Source organism: Triticum dicoccoides, chromosome 3A, assembly GCF_002162155.2.
Source record: "Triticum dicoccoides isolate Atlit2015 ecotype Zavitan chromosome 3A, WEW_v2.0, whole genome shotgun sequence".
In the NCBI taxonomy this organism is placed as follows: Eukaryota; Viridiplantae; Streptophyta; class Magnoliopsida; order Poales; family Poaceae; genus Triticum; species Triticum dicoccoides.
In genome coordinates, this window is record NC_041384.1 from 265952053 (window position 1) to 265969540 (window position 17488).

At 48.2% G+C, this 17488-nt stretch overlaps 1 long non-coding RNA gene across 1 annotated transcript; it reads right to left on the reverse strand.

Moving 5' to 3' along the window:
• Positions 1-13553: 13553 nt before the first annotated feature.
• Positions 13554-16823, reverse strand: LOC119268045. Its single transcript, XR_005132811.1, has 2 exons — positions 13870-16823; positions 13554-13789 (listed from the first exon to the last, which is right to left on the reverse strand). It is a non-coding gene; the product is annotated as an uncharacterized LOC119268045 (long non-coding RNA).
• Positions 16824-17488: the final 665 nt, after the last annotated feature.

A 17488-nucleotide genomic window follows, 5' to 3' on the forward strand; every position in this document is an offset into this window, starting at 1 on the left:
TGCGCGTTGCAGTCCGGCATCATGGCGACGATCTCGGACCGACGCAAGTTGTTGCACAACGGGACCACCCCCGTCGGCAGCTTGAACAGAGGCCCCTTTAGGACCTTCTCGGCCTTCGCGGCGGCCCTCGCAACCTTGCCGGTCCGCTCGACCTCGCCGTCGTGGCCCACGTCGAGCTGGAAGATCCGCTGGCAGAAATGGGCGTGCGCCATCACTGTGAAGTTGTGGTCGAGGCCAGGGCGGAGCCGCATGATGTCTGCGGGGTTCGTGAAGAGCCAGGTTGGCCTCCCATTGTCATGCAGAGGAGCGATCCAGCGACGGATAAAGTCCGCCCCGATCATCTCAAGGGTGAGCCCGGCTTGGGTAAGCCGGAGAATCCTGGTGGTGGCGACCGTGAGCTTTCCTCCGTCGGTGTCGACGTCGCTCCAATCGCTTCCGCGAACCGGCAGCGCCTGGCGAACTTTGCAGAATGCCGGCGGGTCCTTCTCTTCGATCCAGCACCACCGGCCCCGCCATTCTTCCCACCTCTCCTTCATGGCGCCGTCCAGGTACGCTCCCTTGGATTTTGGGATCCAGGCGATGCACCCCGAGATGGCACCTCCCATTTGGATCCGAGGGAAGAAGTAATAGCGGAAGAGCGCCGTGTTGGGGTGCACCCCGGCAAAGCCTTCGCAAAGGTGCGCGACAAGGGCCATGCACGCCACCGCATTCGGAGTAAAATCCAGGAGGTGGAAGCTGAAGGTGTGCATGATGTCGCTGAAGAAATCGGAGAAGGGAGGACAGAGCCCGCATGAAAAATAATCAACAAAGAAAGGGTATCGATTTGGGGCAGCCTCGGCGCAGTTGGTGGGGATGACGCACGTGGCCAGATGCCCTGAATTCTCTCCACCCGTTTTGCCTCCCCACAGGGGCCTGAAGGAGTCCCGAAGCTCGAACACGTCGACCATCAAGGGGAAGCAGGTGGATTGCGTCCGCTGCACTGCCAGTGCACTCTCCGGCGGATCCGCAGCTCCGACGTCCTTGGCCACTCCCTTTCCCTTGGTGAATTTTGGCGCCATGGCGACCGGGGGAGGAGGGTAGGACAGAGGGCGGCGGAAGCGCAATGACGGCAAGCAGGGACGAAGCTTAAGGAAGAAGAGGAAGGAAGACAGAGGTGTCCGAGATTGGGGTCGCGTGGAGGGTAAAAGGAACAGTGCGCCCGCGGTTATCCCTTTTTATGGGGAAGCCGCGGGGCGCGCTGCCCATTTACTGCGACGTGACGCATGCGTGTGGAAACCGTCCCACGCATGCCGCCCACGTCACGCACACCCCTCCACACCGCGCCACGCGCGCGGATCGTGGGAGGCGGAGCGCGCGAAGAATCTTACCATGGTAAAAACCGCCCCACCTGCCCGCGCACAGTTTTGGGCCTGGCCCAACAACGTGTTGCGCTTATGTGTGGCCCAGGCCCGGGGGCTCTTGTCGGTGTAAAAAATAGGGGCGCATCTTTGTACCCCTTTTTCCCGTGCACGGGCAGTCAGAGCCGCGCCCACGGCCACACCAAGCAGAACGAGGGAGGTGAGCAAAGGTAAGATCGATGCCTAAGACAATCAAAGCAACGCCAAGGCCAAGACCACAAAGAGCAGAGGGACGAAGCAAGTTCCCCCGGCAAGACCCTTGCCGGGTGGCCTTAGCGGCCCCGGCAAGACTCTTGCCGGGACAGCCCGCCCCGCACCAACAGAGTGAGCCCCTCTTGAGCCCACGGCCACCAGTGCCATCACCAGCGTGGGGCCAGGGCTCGGGAAGGCACCCATGTGGTGGCGTGAAGATCTTTGTGAAGACATATTCAAGATCAGATTAGAAGATGACGATTCTCGGCGAGATCCTTGCCAAGGAAGGCCACCAAACCCCCGACAAGATCCTTGCCGGTGATGACAACACGCCATGGCGAGACCCTTGCCGGGCCACCAGGCAAGGCCCTCGCCAAAGATGCTGGCAAGGCCACCGCCAAGCCCACGTCAACCAAGCTTCCACCACCGTTCACATGCAGCTGCCAGCCCAACCAGCTGGGCGGGCACCTGCATGGCAACATGCAGCTCCCGGGCTAACTCATCACACACCTGCATGGCGGCATGCAGATCTTCGTGAAGGCTCCACCACCGCTCCAACTCAGCTGCCTTCCTGCCTACATGGCACCACACGCATCCCGAGCTGAGGCGCATGTCGAAGCGAGAAGGAGCGGCGATGGAAGGGACAGGCCTCGCCCCTGTCCCCGATAAAGCAAGAGGACACCTAAGCGATGCATTAAATGCACCTTGTCCTGTAATACGAGGGATAAGCTTGTGCCACTGTAGACCTTTCCACCTCCTGTGTGCCACTGTGGCAACCCCTTTTTCTTATAAAAGGTGGCCCGAGGCAACGAGGAGGGGGATTCGGCTCTTTTGAACCACACGCTGACCACAGCTAGTTCGAGAGCTCAAGAACTCTCAGAAATACACCCACCAAAGCAGGACTAGGCTTTTACGCATCCTCGCGGCCCGAACCTGGGTAAACAATCCTTGTGCTATCTACTAGCCCTGCTCTCCTCGCAACCCTGCGCCCCGGCAACCGTAGTAGGGATTTTTGTGATCCCGTAGGTGTCGTTCCGCACCTACATTGGTGTGATTGGAAAATGTCTCCGAACATTATGAGGAATCCTCTTCACAGCATCGCCATCTTTCCATCTTGATGATTTGCATTTCGGGCATTCACTTAAGTTGGCATAATCATTCCGGAACAGAACACAATTATTCTTACAAACATGGATCATATCATATCCAACTCCAACTTCACGAAGGAAATTCTTCATTTTACTTTAGGTGTGTGGCAGCTCAGACGCATCTGGGAAAGCTTTGCGGAAAGCAACCAACATTGCATCGAATGATTTGTTGGTCATCCGCTCAGATGTCTTCGCCTAAAGAAAGGTGACCATAGCTGAGAATACTGACAGCTTATTTCCTGGGGTGACAGCTACGTCGCGTAGTTCCAACATCTGGGCCCACCGTTTTTCTTCTGCAGGTGAAAGTTCACGGAATGCATGAGCATTTCATAGCATTGTTTCAATGTTGGTCAAACTCACTGGCTCCGCCACCACCTCCTCCTCCTCCTCTTCCACCTGAGCATCAGGCAGATCAAGATGGTGATCTGCTGCTTCCACGTAGTCAATAACATTGACGTTCAAAGCTTCACCATGATGAACCCACCTAGTATATGTGACCGACATACCATACAAGTGTAGATGATTTTGCACAGTTGACTAGGGTCTTGTAACTGAATTCATACAGTTGCTACACGGGCAGAGCACATCTGATTTCGGACCACCGTACTCAACACTGATAAAGTTCATGAAGTTTTCAACCTGCTCGACATATGCAGCGGAGAATCTTCGAGCAGAAGTTATCCAAGTCCTGTCCATCTGTTAGACATAAAAATTAGTTCTTCTATTAGATATTATAGGAAAAACATATATGTTTTTTTGTGAAGTCCAGAAAAAAATACCTAGGTAGAGGTCTAAAGCTATGGCAAGATATTTGGACGAGCATATCTAAGTAACGAAATATATGTAAAGCTAATTCAGCAAACAAATTTGAGTGCTAAATTATGGCAGGCTGTTTCAGCAGTCAATGAGGCCGAGCACACAGCCATCAAACTATCGAAGGCCATCACAGCAATAAAGATCGAGTATAAAACGGTGTAGTGCTATTTCACCTAACAGATTGGCTACTAGACCATGGCAATCTACGTCACAATAAATATATGGCAGGATATTTTAGCAACTAATCGGCCTTGGCATGCCATCTCAGCTAAGCAGATTGAGTGCAGAACAGGGTAAGGAAGCTTCTTAAGCAGAGCATATTGATTGTAAACTACTTCGGCAAACAGTGAGATTAACAGCGTCTATCGGCTAACATTCAGCGCTATACCGACATGCACACGGCCTTAGTATAGAATGCACGTACCGTGGGAGAAGGTGAACGCCGTGCGTCTCCACACGAAGGTCGCCAGCGGTAGCGGCGCTGACCACCGTGCGCCTCCACAAGAACATCGCCAATGGTGGCGGCGCGATTAGAGGACGACAGTCTACGAGAGCGTACCATGGGAGCTAGAGGATCGCCGTGCATCCCCCTTGACGAACCGCGGCGCCGGCGTATCGGCGCGGTGGGGAGGGCGGCTTTGGAGGAGCCAATGGAGTGGAGGGGCGGGGGAGGGGGGTTTGGGGAATATTATTGGCTAGTTGGCCGAAGGGCGGTTGAATCTAGGATTTGGACGGAATTTTTGGGTGGGTGGGGGAGGATTTTCATGCGGTGGGCGGGGGGAGTTTGGCGCATGGTCGGTTTCTCCAAGTGTTGTCCCACGTGTCAATGAAGAGGCAAGCCGAAGCGTGTTCTGTTTGCGTGAGCCGTGTGCAGGACTGAATGTGTGTGGGGTGCAATGCGACCGCAACAGGGGTGCTGTGAGTGTACCACCTTTTTTCCTTTTAAACTAGGTGCTTCGCCCCCTCAAAAAAACTTGTTGCTTCACGCAATCCATCAATACTACTACTAGTAATCTGGTAATCCCGACTAAAACGGCGCGGCCGGGTCTTTTCCCGCACGATATGCTGGGAGGTTGGCTTAGTTGGATTTTTTAGGATGAGTAATGCTACACCTATGTAATCCCAGTTATGTAATTAACATATTGTGAAACGTGTGAGCTGTTGATTGTAGATTGGGGGGAGGGAGGGGCCCACCACCATGAAAATTAGGGGAGGAGAGAGAGGCAATTTACATTAACCCTTCATAGGTTCCCGTAGATGTAGAAAGATGTGAAATACGTGAATGTGTAGTGGACGTACTATTGGAGTACCTAAGATAAATTGTGTATGTATAGACCCTATGTGTTTATTTTACTTCACATGTTAGCTTTGTCTCGGTTCAATAAAAAGAAGAGTTGGTGATGATGGTGTGCCTGTCATCCTGCAATATAGGTTGTCCGGTCTATATCTAACGGATAGGAAGGAAACTATGACAATTTGCCCGCACTCCTCTCCACATTTGCAGATAAGGCCTTCCCTCGTTCATCTTTTTCTCCCACAAGATCTTGATCTTCCGTGCAACACACGGGCATCTTGCTAGTAATCCTACAATATACTATATTATTGTGAAAGTTCATATACACCAGCCAAGATTAATGCAAACACGGCAGATTTTCATTACATTTTGAACTTTTATAGGACATAAAAATAAAAGAAACCCGACCCTAAACCTATTCTACGGCAGTGACCGACATCCTCCATCTGCGATCTCTATGTACGGGGGCGGGGTTCAAGACCCGTGAAGTGAAGGTGCGGTCTCCGGCGAAGAAGAGTAGAACACGAGATACGGACCGGCCAGTTGGCACACCATGCCCTGCCGCCTCCCATGCCGTACTCATCCTCGGAGCAGTCCTCGACCTTGGCGGTGCCGGACGTTGGACGGCGGCAAGTAGGATGCATGGCTGACGGTGCTCCCGTCGTCGGCCGCCAGCGTGGGCACCGCTTGTGCGGTCGCATCCGTGTATGCCTACGATGCTATTGCGTCACGAGAGGCAACTTGAGCGAGGGCGGCAACCTCGAGCTTCATCCCCAAAGACAAGCTCTCCCGCAGAGCATTCGCGCTTGCGGTCATGGCAGATGTGGTGCCAGGTAGGAGGACGATACGCTATGGTGTGGTGGTTAGCTAGACGTTGCCGCTTTAAGTGGCGCATCTGGTGAGGCCAAGCTTCCTGGTGCGTCATTAAGTCGCCGGAGTTGGTTCCTCGGGCACCGAGCCTCTTAACGACGACATACGGACGGACGACATGAATGCGGGCTGCTGGCGCCGGGTGGGAACGCACCACGCGACGGCGCGAGGGACGAGGGTTTTTGGTGTGCTAGGGTAGTCAGCTCCGGTCGTGGCAACGTTGGAGATGCCCTTTGCTCACATGTGATCGACACATGTCATTGAAAAAGCAAGATGACCCGGCATGGTCTCAGGTCCTAAGGATGCAGTTGGCCGCGCTACACCACTCCGCGGATGCGTCCCGGCGCCCCGTGCATCCTCGACGAACCGGGTGTTGGGGTGTGTTTGGATTGTGGACAAAATGCACCTTACCAAAATTTTGGTAATGACCCAAAGATTGGTCTTTGTTTGGATGGTTGCCATTTTTTTGGCATGCCAATGAACTCCAGCCAACTGTAGTTCATTTTTCTTGCCAATGTCGGCCAAATCATGGGCAACCAAAACCTCAGCTAACATTTTGGCTACCAAATGCTTTGATAGGGCAACCTTGGGCACAAACCAAACATATTGTTGGTCGTGCCACAACACTAACGCCACCCACGGCACACTGAAACCTACCGTGTCTAGCGACGATGAGCGTGTCGCTCACCGCGGTCGCCATGTCCAGAGGCGGTGCTGGAGCTGCGCCATGTTGTTGGCCCCCACGACCCACATGAACAGTTGCCGGTGGCAAGGAGGTCATGGGCCAGCTCCTCCATTTGACTAGTCTGCGCTACGTCGTCCAGACAGGTGTGCCCCACATGTCGATTTCCCTATTTTCCCGACCATATTCGAGCGTCTGTGCTCCGCGTTGCGCATTAGGCCTTTCACTATGTAGGCCAAGCGAGACAACTTATTGTTTATTTGAGCCGTTCAAGTATAATCATGTGGCGTTTGCTTATTTCTCATTCCTCTCCAACCCTCTTCTCCATCGATCATGTCGCCCTCTGGTCGAGTCCATCCTTCTGCATGCCTCATTTGAACATTCCGCCGAGTATCATTCGCATGTGGGCCTAGACCATGCTTGTATTTCCAATGTTTTATAATTTATCCGACATGCATACAAACAAACGGTTCGTTTAAAGTCTTGCTTTGCCTCCACTACGTGTTGCTTCGCGTCTTAGTTTTCACATCACATTCAATTCATGCCCCGACACATGTTGACGAGATCAATTGCATGTCGTGCAAGGAGATAAAGGTTTGGTATGTTTCTATGATAGAAATACCCGCGGGGGGGTCTGTGGGGATCAGAGGGAGTATATTGTACGTTCATAAGCGAAACGAACATATTGTACCCACCCTAGTCCTCTTTCAATCGATCTCCGAACCTCGAGATGAAATCGAATGAGAACGAGTGGGGGCATGTGTGATACCTAATGTAGATTCAAAATTTTGAACCGGTGATCATAGCATCCGCAAATCATATATAAATGGTATTCAATGTTTTTTCGTTTTTGAACGTACAATATACTCCCTCCTGTCCTTTCTAGTTTACATATAAGTTTTATGTGTAGTCAAAGTATCTCTACTTTGATCAAAAACGTATCAACATTCAACAACGCCCAATCAATATTGTTCGATTCATACGTACTCCTAGATTTGTACTCGAGATGGTTTCCAATTTGTTTTCAACCACGTGAATGTGCTTGTTCTCATGCATGCTCTTCCTACTGGGATTTCGCCATGTATATAGCTAGTCCAATAGTAACTTTTTTAAGCTCCCTGTCCAATAGTACTAGTGGAGTACTGACAACATCTGTACTAGAGTATGCATTGCTCATAGTAGTACTCCCTCCTTCCATTTATATAGGGCCTATGTGGAGGAGAGAGATGTGAAAAAGTAAGGGGAGTGATCTCTCATGCAAGAGCCTAGCTATATACGCATTCCTAGTTAAACACAACAAATATGAATAAAGAGATGGAGAGGAGGTGGAAAAAAGTACTGATACAATAGCCAACCTTATAAATTTTTTTGCACGAAATAGCCACCCTTATAGCCCACACTACTGTATGAGTGCATATAATAGATGATGGCTATAGATGACTTGGAAGTTCCTTATAGCCATCGATTGGCTATATTATTAACCATTCTCTAATGCGTTTTTCAAAACCGCATTTGACTATTGACAAGATTAATAGTACATGAGATGTATAATGTGAAAATCATACCATTGGAAGCTCCTTTCACATACAAATTTGACCATATGCTTTGTGTTAGTTGCATGTCATATATTATTACTCTAACATTTGGTCAAAGTTAGCCTCGAAAAACGCATTAGGCCCTGTATAGTAAATGGAAGGAGGGAGTAGTAGTGAAGTGGATCCTCTGATGTAGGTATCCCTGCCTTACCCTCCCTTTCTGTCACTTACTGGCGGACCCCATGCTTGCTAGGCCCCACATGTTAGTTACTCAATGGGTTCGGCCACGTCAGGGGATCCTCATCCGTAGTATACTTCCTCTATTTTTATTTACTCCGCATAAAATGGAGGGAGTGGTAGTATAAATGACGCGGGCGGGGGAGGGGGAGGGACATCGGTTTGCTCTCAACTGCGGTCCCACAAGCGAGCAAAAACGCAAGACTAAGCGCGTTCCATTCGGTGAGCGACATGGAGGGTCCAGCATGCCGGGCTACAATGAGAACGTGACAAGAGCGATGTACAGTCAAAACCGATTGACCGGTCGTCACCGGAACCACTATTCACACCAGAACCTTCACTGCTCGGCCTACGCCAGCCACTGCCCTAATACCACACCTAATCTCCAGCCCCTTCCCCCACCTTTTGATCCCCTAGCCCGCATCAAGCGTCCCCTAGTTCACCGGAAAGCCATGGTGCACCGCAAGATCACGTACTACAAGATGCTAACGCCGGAGCACCGCGCAGAAATCGCAGCGGCGGTCGGCACCACAGACCTCCATCCCCCAGCTCGCTTTGCGTGGGCCGATCCTCGAGTTCTCTACAGCCAAGCTACGAGGAGGAGGAAGCCGATCCAATGTTCATGGCGGAGGTCACGCCGCAGAAGGCCCCCGATGGGTATGAGACGATGGACGTCGACTTCGTGCCGACGTCCGAGTCCCCCATGGTGCAGGAGGACCAGCGGTTCAACCTGGCGGTACTAAAGGAGGACCGAGAGGCAGAGGCTCAACTCCATGCAGAGCGCGTGCATGCCACTGCCATCGAGGCTCTCCTGTAGGTGGAACCGGATGTCGTGGATGTGAACCGGGTGGCAGAGGTTCAACTTGAGGCAGGGCGCCGGATGTTGCTACCATCGAGGCCCTCCTGCAGGTGGAACCACACGTCCTGGACTTGAACCGGGTGGCAGAGGCTCAACTCGACGTAGAGTGCGTGGATGCCGCTCTCATCGAGGCCCTCCTGCAGGCAGAACCGGACGTCCTGGACTTGAACCGGGCGGCGGAGGCTCGACTCGACACGGAGTGCGCGGATGCCGCTGCCATCGAGGCCCTCCTGCAGGCGGAACCAGACGTCCTCGACTTGAACCGGGCGATGCTCGTTTTCGTGCAGAGCGCCCGCACGCTCCGCATGAACAAGTAGCTGGAGGCCGAGGAGAACCACGGTGCAGAGACACACGTCGGCAACTATGGCTGGTTCGCGCCGGCAGACAAAGACGACGAGGCCGTCTCGTTCCGCGAGCAGTGATAGTTTTTCTTTATGTTGTTGTTTTTATGGATCTTTTGCTGTGTAAAAACATATATTTTTATGCAAGCCCCCTAACTTGGGTCAGTCTACCATTTCAGGTGGTTGGATGAATATCCTACGTCTCCTAACCCTTCTTCCTCACCTCTTCTTCTTCCCCAACAGACCACCGCACAGGCCGTACGGATACTCCCCAACATACGGTTGGATAAACATACTCTATGAATGAAGATTATGTGTCAGCGGTAGGATTGCTGAGTTTGGTTTGTTCACATCCGACAGCACGTGTCAGTGAGGGTGCGTTCCCTTGGTTGGGTTTGCGGCATGGAGGAGCGACTGTGTGAGGGTGCGGTGAGACCGCGGCGTGCAGGAGCGACCGTGTGAGGGTGCGGTGCGACCGCGACAGCCGTGCACAAGTCTACCTCCTTTTCATTTTGAAAATTTTAGGCAAGCTTGGCAATGCAGGGCCTAGACCCAAACAGGATAAGTACGTACTACGTACTAGGAGTACTAGTGTTAAAAAAGAAAGGCGAGGTTTTCCTTCACGGGATTAATCGATACAAATCCTCGTTTCACGTGTCAATTAATGTGTATTTTTTTCTCCAAAGCCTAAAGAGCTAACAATCTCACTCCTCATCGCTTGATTAATGCAGCGCCATGCAAACCAACCTTCTCACTTTCGCATGCATGCAGGGGATATTAATGTCCTTGGTTGCTAGTACGAGGCAAACCCCATCATTTTTGCCTCGATTAGTGTTAGTGGCCTTTTGCAAATTGTAATTTTTATATACTGGCCTTGTGTACAAAAAAATGGAGGTAGTAACTATAGTTGACTTCCTTCCCCATTGAGGTGACGCCGACGATATCTCGAACGTTGTAGTTTGGCGAAGTGCGTTCGACGGACAACACCTTTGAGGGAGACCACGGTAAGTCGTTCGCAAGTGTCGCCTGCAAGCCGAGACAACCGCCTTATTTGCATCCAGGAAGTCCGTTGAACTAAAGGACACATAAATGTACTAGTACTACTCGTACACAATAGCGTCGTCCGTCCAGCTTTGTGTGGTGAGATGGCTTCTCGAAGAAGACGATGAAGCGGAGCCAGCGAAGAGTCAAATGATGGTTGCTTCGTCTGTGCTTTTTGATTTGACGCCTCACTGCTTTGTGATTTGTGATAGAAGGGACAGGGGAGTAGACTCTGTGCTCTATACTGTACATGCGTCCAAGCATGGGAGAAAGAAGAGATGTTGCATTTTTCTACTCCTTCAATCAATCAATCAGGGAGCTTCGGTTCCATCCTTTTGGCTTTGGCAACACCGTCCACAATGGTACCCACGATGCCAAAAGCTATTTTCACATTTGGCTACACATTGTGGATGCCCTTAACCGTACCACTTGGTTTTGCTCCTGTGTGCTATACAAATCTTAATTATATTGATCTAAAAAATTATAGAATCAAGATTAGTAAAAAGGAGGTCATTTTTGTTGGGAAACATAGTAATTTCAAATTTTTCGTATGCACACGCGAGATCATGGTGATGCATAGCAACGAGAGGGAAGAGTATCGTCCATGTACCCTTGTAGACCGTAAGCATAAGCGTTATGAGAATGTGGTTGATGTAGTCGTACGTCTTCACGATCTGACCGATCCAAGTACCGAACGCACGACACCTCCGAGTTCAGCACATGTTCAGCTCGATGACATCCCACGAACTTTGATCCAGCAGAGCTTCACGGGAGAGTTCCGTCAGCACGACGGCGTGATGACAGTGATGATGTTGCTACCGACGCAGGGCTTCGCCTAAGCACCGTTACGATATCATCGAGGTGGATTATGGTGGAGGGGGCACCGCACACGGCTTGGAATAATCAACTTGTGTGTTCTAGGGTGCCCCCCTGCCCCCGTATATAAAGGAGCAAGGGGAGGGGGCCGGCGGTCTTATAGGATGCGCCCCAAGGGGGAATCCTACTCCTACTAGGAGTAGGTTCCTCCTTTCCTAGTCCAACTAGGAGGGGAAGGAAAGAGGAGCAGGGGAGAAGGAAAGAGGGGGGCGGCCCCCAAAGCCCTCAACCAATTCAGTTTGGGCCTAGGGGAGCGCACCCCACACTTCCTTCCTTGATGCCCTCTCTTTCCACTAAGGCTCATGAAGGCCCATTGACCCCTCCGGCGAATTCCCGTAACTCTCAAGTACTCCGAAAAATACCCGAATCACTCGGAACCTTTCCGATGTCCGAATATAGTCGTCCAATATATAGATATTTACGTCTCGACCATTTTGAGACTCCTTGTCATGTCCCCGATCTCATCCGGGACTCCGAACTACCTTCGGTACATCAAAACACATAAACTCATAGTACCGATTGTCACCGAACGTTAAGCGTGCGGACCCTACGGGTTCGAGAACTATGTAGACATGACCGAGACACTTCTCCGATCAATAATCAACAACGAAACCTGGATGCTCATATTGGCTCCCACATATTATGCGAAGATCTTTATCAGTCAAACCGCATAACAACATACATTGTTCCCTTTGTCATCGGTATGTTACTTGCCCGAGATTCGATCGTCGGTATCTCAATACCTAGTTGAATCTCGTTACCGGCAAGTCTCTTTACTTGTTTTGTAATACATCATCCCGCAACTAACTCATTAGTTACATTGCTTGCAAGGCTTATAGTGATGTGCATTACCGAGAGGGCCCAGAGATACCTCTCCGACAATCGGAGTGACAAATCCTAATCTTGATCTATGCCAACTCAACAAATCGGAGACACCTGTAGAGAACCTTTATAATCACCCAATTACGTTGTGACGTTTGGTAGCACACAAAGTGTTCCTCCGGTATTCGGGAGTTGCATAATCTCATAGTCATATGAACATGTATAAGTCATGAAGAAAGGAATAGCAACAAACTAAACGATCATCGTGCTAAGCTAACGGATGGGTCAAGTCAATCACATCATTCTCTAATGATGTGATCCCGTTAATCAAATGACAACTCATGTCTATGGTTAGGAAACATAACCATCATTGATTCAACGAGCTAGTCAAGTAGAGTCAAACTAGTGACACTCTGTTTGTCTATGTATTCACACATGTACTAAGTTTTCGATTAATACAATTCTAGCATGAATAATAAATATTTATCATGATATAAGGAAATATAAATGACAACTTTATTATTGCCTCTAGGGCATATTTCCTTCAATTTTGCCGCGCGGATGGCGGGGGAGGTTTCTTATTTTTAGAGGACGTTGTCCTGGCGGTTTGCTAACATGCGGTCCCACGTTTCAGTGCTTTACCAAGCCGATCCGCGTCCCACATGAGGCAGAACAACGGCAGAAGCAACACGTGGTTAACTTGAAGAAGATGAGGGAGAAGAGGATTTAGCAACGAGTGAAATGACGGTTGCTTCGTCCCTCCAACTTCTTTTTTAGCATTATTACTTCGTCCCTCCAACATAACTGCGGGAAAGGTGCGGCTTTGTGATTTGACGCCTCATTGCTCATTACTACGCCGGCGCCATGACTGGGTGCTTCACCCCGGCTGCTCTGCATTGTATTCTGGTATGGCACGTGGACCCGGTAGCTTGATGTCCCACATGTCCGCGAAAGGGACTGGAAGATTTATGAAAGCGAGCACTCCACTCACGACACGACGGCTCAGTGCACTACAACAGGAACCCCCCTTCGACAACGTATCAATGCGTTGTCGTATGTCCATATATGCATTGCTAAGGCCTACACCAACGGATTTGTATGTGTTGCCATAGGTGGCGTTGGAAGGATCTACAACAATGTATATGCTTACGCGGATTTGTATGTGTTGCCATAGGTGGCGTTGGAAGGATCTACAACAATGTATATGCTTACGTTGGTAAACGGCGTGTAGAAGCGTTGTTAGGTAACAACATATAAAGCTATAGCCCAACAACACTTCATATGCGTTGGTGGCAACCCTGTACAAAAGGATTTTCTAATGGACATTAAAAATAATTGGAACTACTAAAAGCTTTGATAGATAGCATGAACAATTGATTATATTTTATATATTGTTGTCCATAATTATTAGGTCAATGCCAGTACTGCATAGGAGCCAGAATATAACAAATAGAAAGATATCATATATTATATCACTATGTTGCATTACAAAAAACATGATCCAAAGATTACAGGAGGTTAAACTATATCTTGTAGTGGCCCAATTCTTGACCTTGCAATCAACTATAATGTTTGAAACATTAATCCTAAAATTGGCATTCTAATTATCTTGTAGTAGCTCCAATTCTTAACCTTGCAATCAACATCTGAGCCATGCATCATCATTTTATCTTGGTGACCTACAACAACAACAATATGAGATGAGTAACTTATAGTAGAGAAAATCCGGCTAATAGAGAAGTAAAATTTAAATGAGCACCATAGAACTGTCTGCACACGTTTTGAATATCCATGGCTCATTGAGATAAGAATCTGCATAGAAAAATAGACACCTTTGATGAATCAGATCTGGCTGTTCATTATGAATAACTATCAGCTTGTATTTACTACTAAAAAATATCCAAACAATATATTATAATAACTACGAGATGACTTCAGCAACTGAATAATGACAACCAATAGTATCAACTATTACAAAATGGAACATCTCCATTGTCAAGAGGTCTGCACATTACTCCCGTACTACTCATCTTGGGATGATTCATTAGTCATTCTTTCTATGGTGTATAAGAAGAAATCTCATTGCCAACAACTTGAAAATCTTTAAATAATCTGCATCATGCAAAATTTCGTAATTACCTGAAAATTACAAAGTCACAAATTATAATTTCCTGATCCATGAATAAAATTATCAAAACCCCCAGAAGCAACAACACAAAAAAAAAAGCATCACCATATTCGGGATAATTTGAGTTATCAACTGATGGCTACATGTTCTCTCCAATAAGACATGGCAAGATGCAACCAAACTGAAATCCTGAACAGAAAGAAAAGTAGATCACCACCCTATCTAATCTAGTGCAGAACACTTTGTATACTATGTTATCTCATAGCTAGGAGATTTCATCTCAACTCTAGCCAAATTTAAGCAAACGATGATACATCTAAACTATTTTCGATAACCAAGGCAATGCCTATGTAATACTGAATGCTTAAACCAAGCCATGTGACACACATAGTGCCCAAATAGCATGCAACATCAAGGGTATTGTTACGTACCGGCTTATTACCCCGCACTTGAAAGTAGCACATGGCTCCATGGACACAACCATGTAGTCATTTCAAAGAAATATTAGGCATACCTGATTTATAGAATGGTCTGGAGTGCGCGTACAATTAGACGTCTAATATCCAATTGTCGGAAGTGGACAATCTAGCTACCAAATATGTAGTTACTCACTAAAACAAAAATTGTGAAAAGCATTAGTGTATTATACAACAGATTTCCAAAAAAATATCACGTGTACAATCAAAGGTAGGTGAGCCGTGAGCCAAACACAGATACCATGATTTATTTGTTACAATGCAAGAGGGACAATATCTCCCTATTACAAATATCAATGCAATGAGGCGTGCACATACTGGTCCACATGTGGTTCAAGTTCAACGAGGAAATAAAAGGAGCTATAGAATAAAGAAATAAATTAGAGGTAAGACGAAAACAATTGAAAGAACAAAAACTGAAATATCACATATACCTCATTCTATATCCTCTTGTTATAATTTTAAAGAGCGCCTGAAATCAATGAGCTGAGGTAAAGTTATCACATAGGAAAATGAAGAAGCAAAACTGTACGTACAAACTGTAATTAATGGCACTTACGAATTGTTCCATTCCATATTTAAGTTGCTAGCTCCACATGAATTAGGGTGAGTAGGAGGCAAAACAGGGACGTAAATTTTGTGAGGAATCAATTGCTGGGGGCAAAACATTAGAAGATTAGCCCACCAATTATGAAAAAGATGGAAGAGAATCGTTGGTTGGCACTTTGAACCTTCATGAGGATAAGATGGGAGGAAGTACACGTTGGTGAGAGGTTTCAGGGGCTGGGGGTAAGGACATGATTGCGTAGTTGCTGCCGGTGATGCTAGCTTGGGCAAGCGCTCGTAGAGGCTAGAGGGTCTTCTCCTTGCGTTAGACATTCATGCATGGAAATAAGATGTGGATTGGACAGGAACATAGTGCTGTGAGGCTGCACTGCAAGGCAGATGTGATAGGGATGGGGCGGCTATCTCTCCGGCGGTAGCGACGGCGACGCAGTGGCCATTTTCTTCTTCTCTCCGGTTCGTCTCCCTTATCTTGCTTCTTCTCTTCTTAAGTTGTAGGCAAGGGTTAGATTGAGACAGTTCCTGATCCCTGTTTCCTGCTACATCCTATCTAGGGCTGTATTGTGAAATTCTCCTCACCGATTAATAGTTGTTGTGGGCATGGATTTGGTTTTTCTGTTTTCCAGATTTCTGAAATCGACTTAGTATTGATCAGAGTTGATTACCACACATACTTATTAAGAGTATACTCTGCTTATTAGTAACTGTGTAATGCCTTTCCAGTGAAGATTTAAATAGGGAAGCAACAAGCAAATAAGCTTTTGCTTTATTATTAAAATAGTCATGGCAAACAAACATGTAGTTGTCTAGTAAAAGCAATGTGATGATGCATTATTGGGATCTAGACGTACACTGGTGCTTGAAAACTGTTGATGATAGGAGACCTGCTTGAAATCTCTGTGTTTTGTTATCTACAATCATGATATAATAATCAATCCCTCTCAAACCTTATATATAACCGACAATATTTAGATCAAGGGGAATAGTTGATGCAAGGGATTCAATACCAAAACGGATCTGAGTGAGATGCAGGAATCCACTCAATCCCTGTGTTAATTGGTTCCCTTTGGGGAATAAACCAAACTGAACAAAGCCTTAAGGGATACCAGTAAAGAATTGCAGATGCGGGAGGGACAGAATAAGACCTGTTGAACTGCTACAGTTTAGGATGATGGGTGCGTTAGTACGTGCTTCATTCCTAGCTGTGCGGACGAACAACGACAACGATTGCATCTCTGGTCACGCGAAGGAACGGCGGCTGCGACGCCTTCTCCGACGCAGGAGGATGGGCGGCGGCAGCGCCTTCCCTGGCGCGGGAGGATGGGCAGCCGCGACGCCTTCCCTGGCGCGGGAGGATGGGTGGCCGTGACGCCTTCCCCGGCGCAGGAGGATGGGCGGCGACGCAGTCTGTTTCACCAGCGAGCGGAGAAAGTGGCGACGGAGGAGGCCGAGGGCGAGGGGGCGGCGGTGGTGGTGGGAACCCTGGCTGCTGGGTGTGTCACCCGATTTTTTCAGAGAGATGTGTAAAGGAAAAAAATGAAGGAATGGATATTTTAGATGTGCGAGATAGAGGGAGGTGGTGGTACGGGGAGGTTAGCGCTAAATGGGGAGGGTGCGTTCAACCAAACAACACATTGTGTTAACATCGTTGCAAGACATCTATTGTTGTAGGGGGGTTTTTGTTGTAGTGGTGAACTGTCACTTATATTGTATAGTACTATAGTTTTGCTGTTTTGCACGATCCATCGATACAAACCCGATTAAACAGGAAAGGGCAGGATTTTTCCCGCGCGGTATATGATACTGGCCATACATTTCAAAGGCAATTTTAATGTATGCAAACTGAATAAGTAAGTAACAATATGATATCTAGTAAAACTAAAAACACATATGATTTATTGTGTTAGAGTGTAGTAGTAGTGGTGTATTGCATAGTTGTTAGATGTAACATGCGAGAACGTGTAGATATGTAGTTTTGGACGGACTATGGAGAGAAAAGCGTAATACGTTCACCGAACTTCAGAATAAGCTGATTACGGTCACTTGCTCACGGTTTAGCATCGGATTTCACTCTGTTGACCGGCCAAATAGTCTGTGTGGAACCATGTTGACTAGTTAAATTGACCATGTTCCTTGTGGGTCCCACCTATCAGTTTGCATAGGGAAAAGGTCAGATAAACACAAATTTACGCAGGCGCGACAAGACTCCA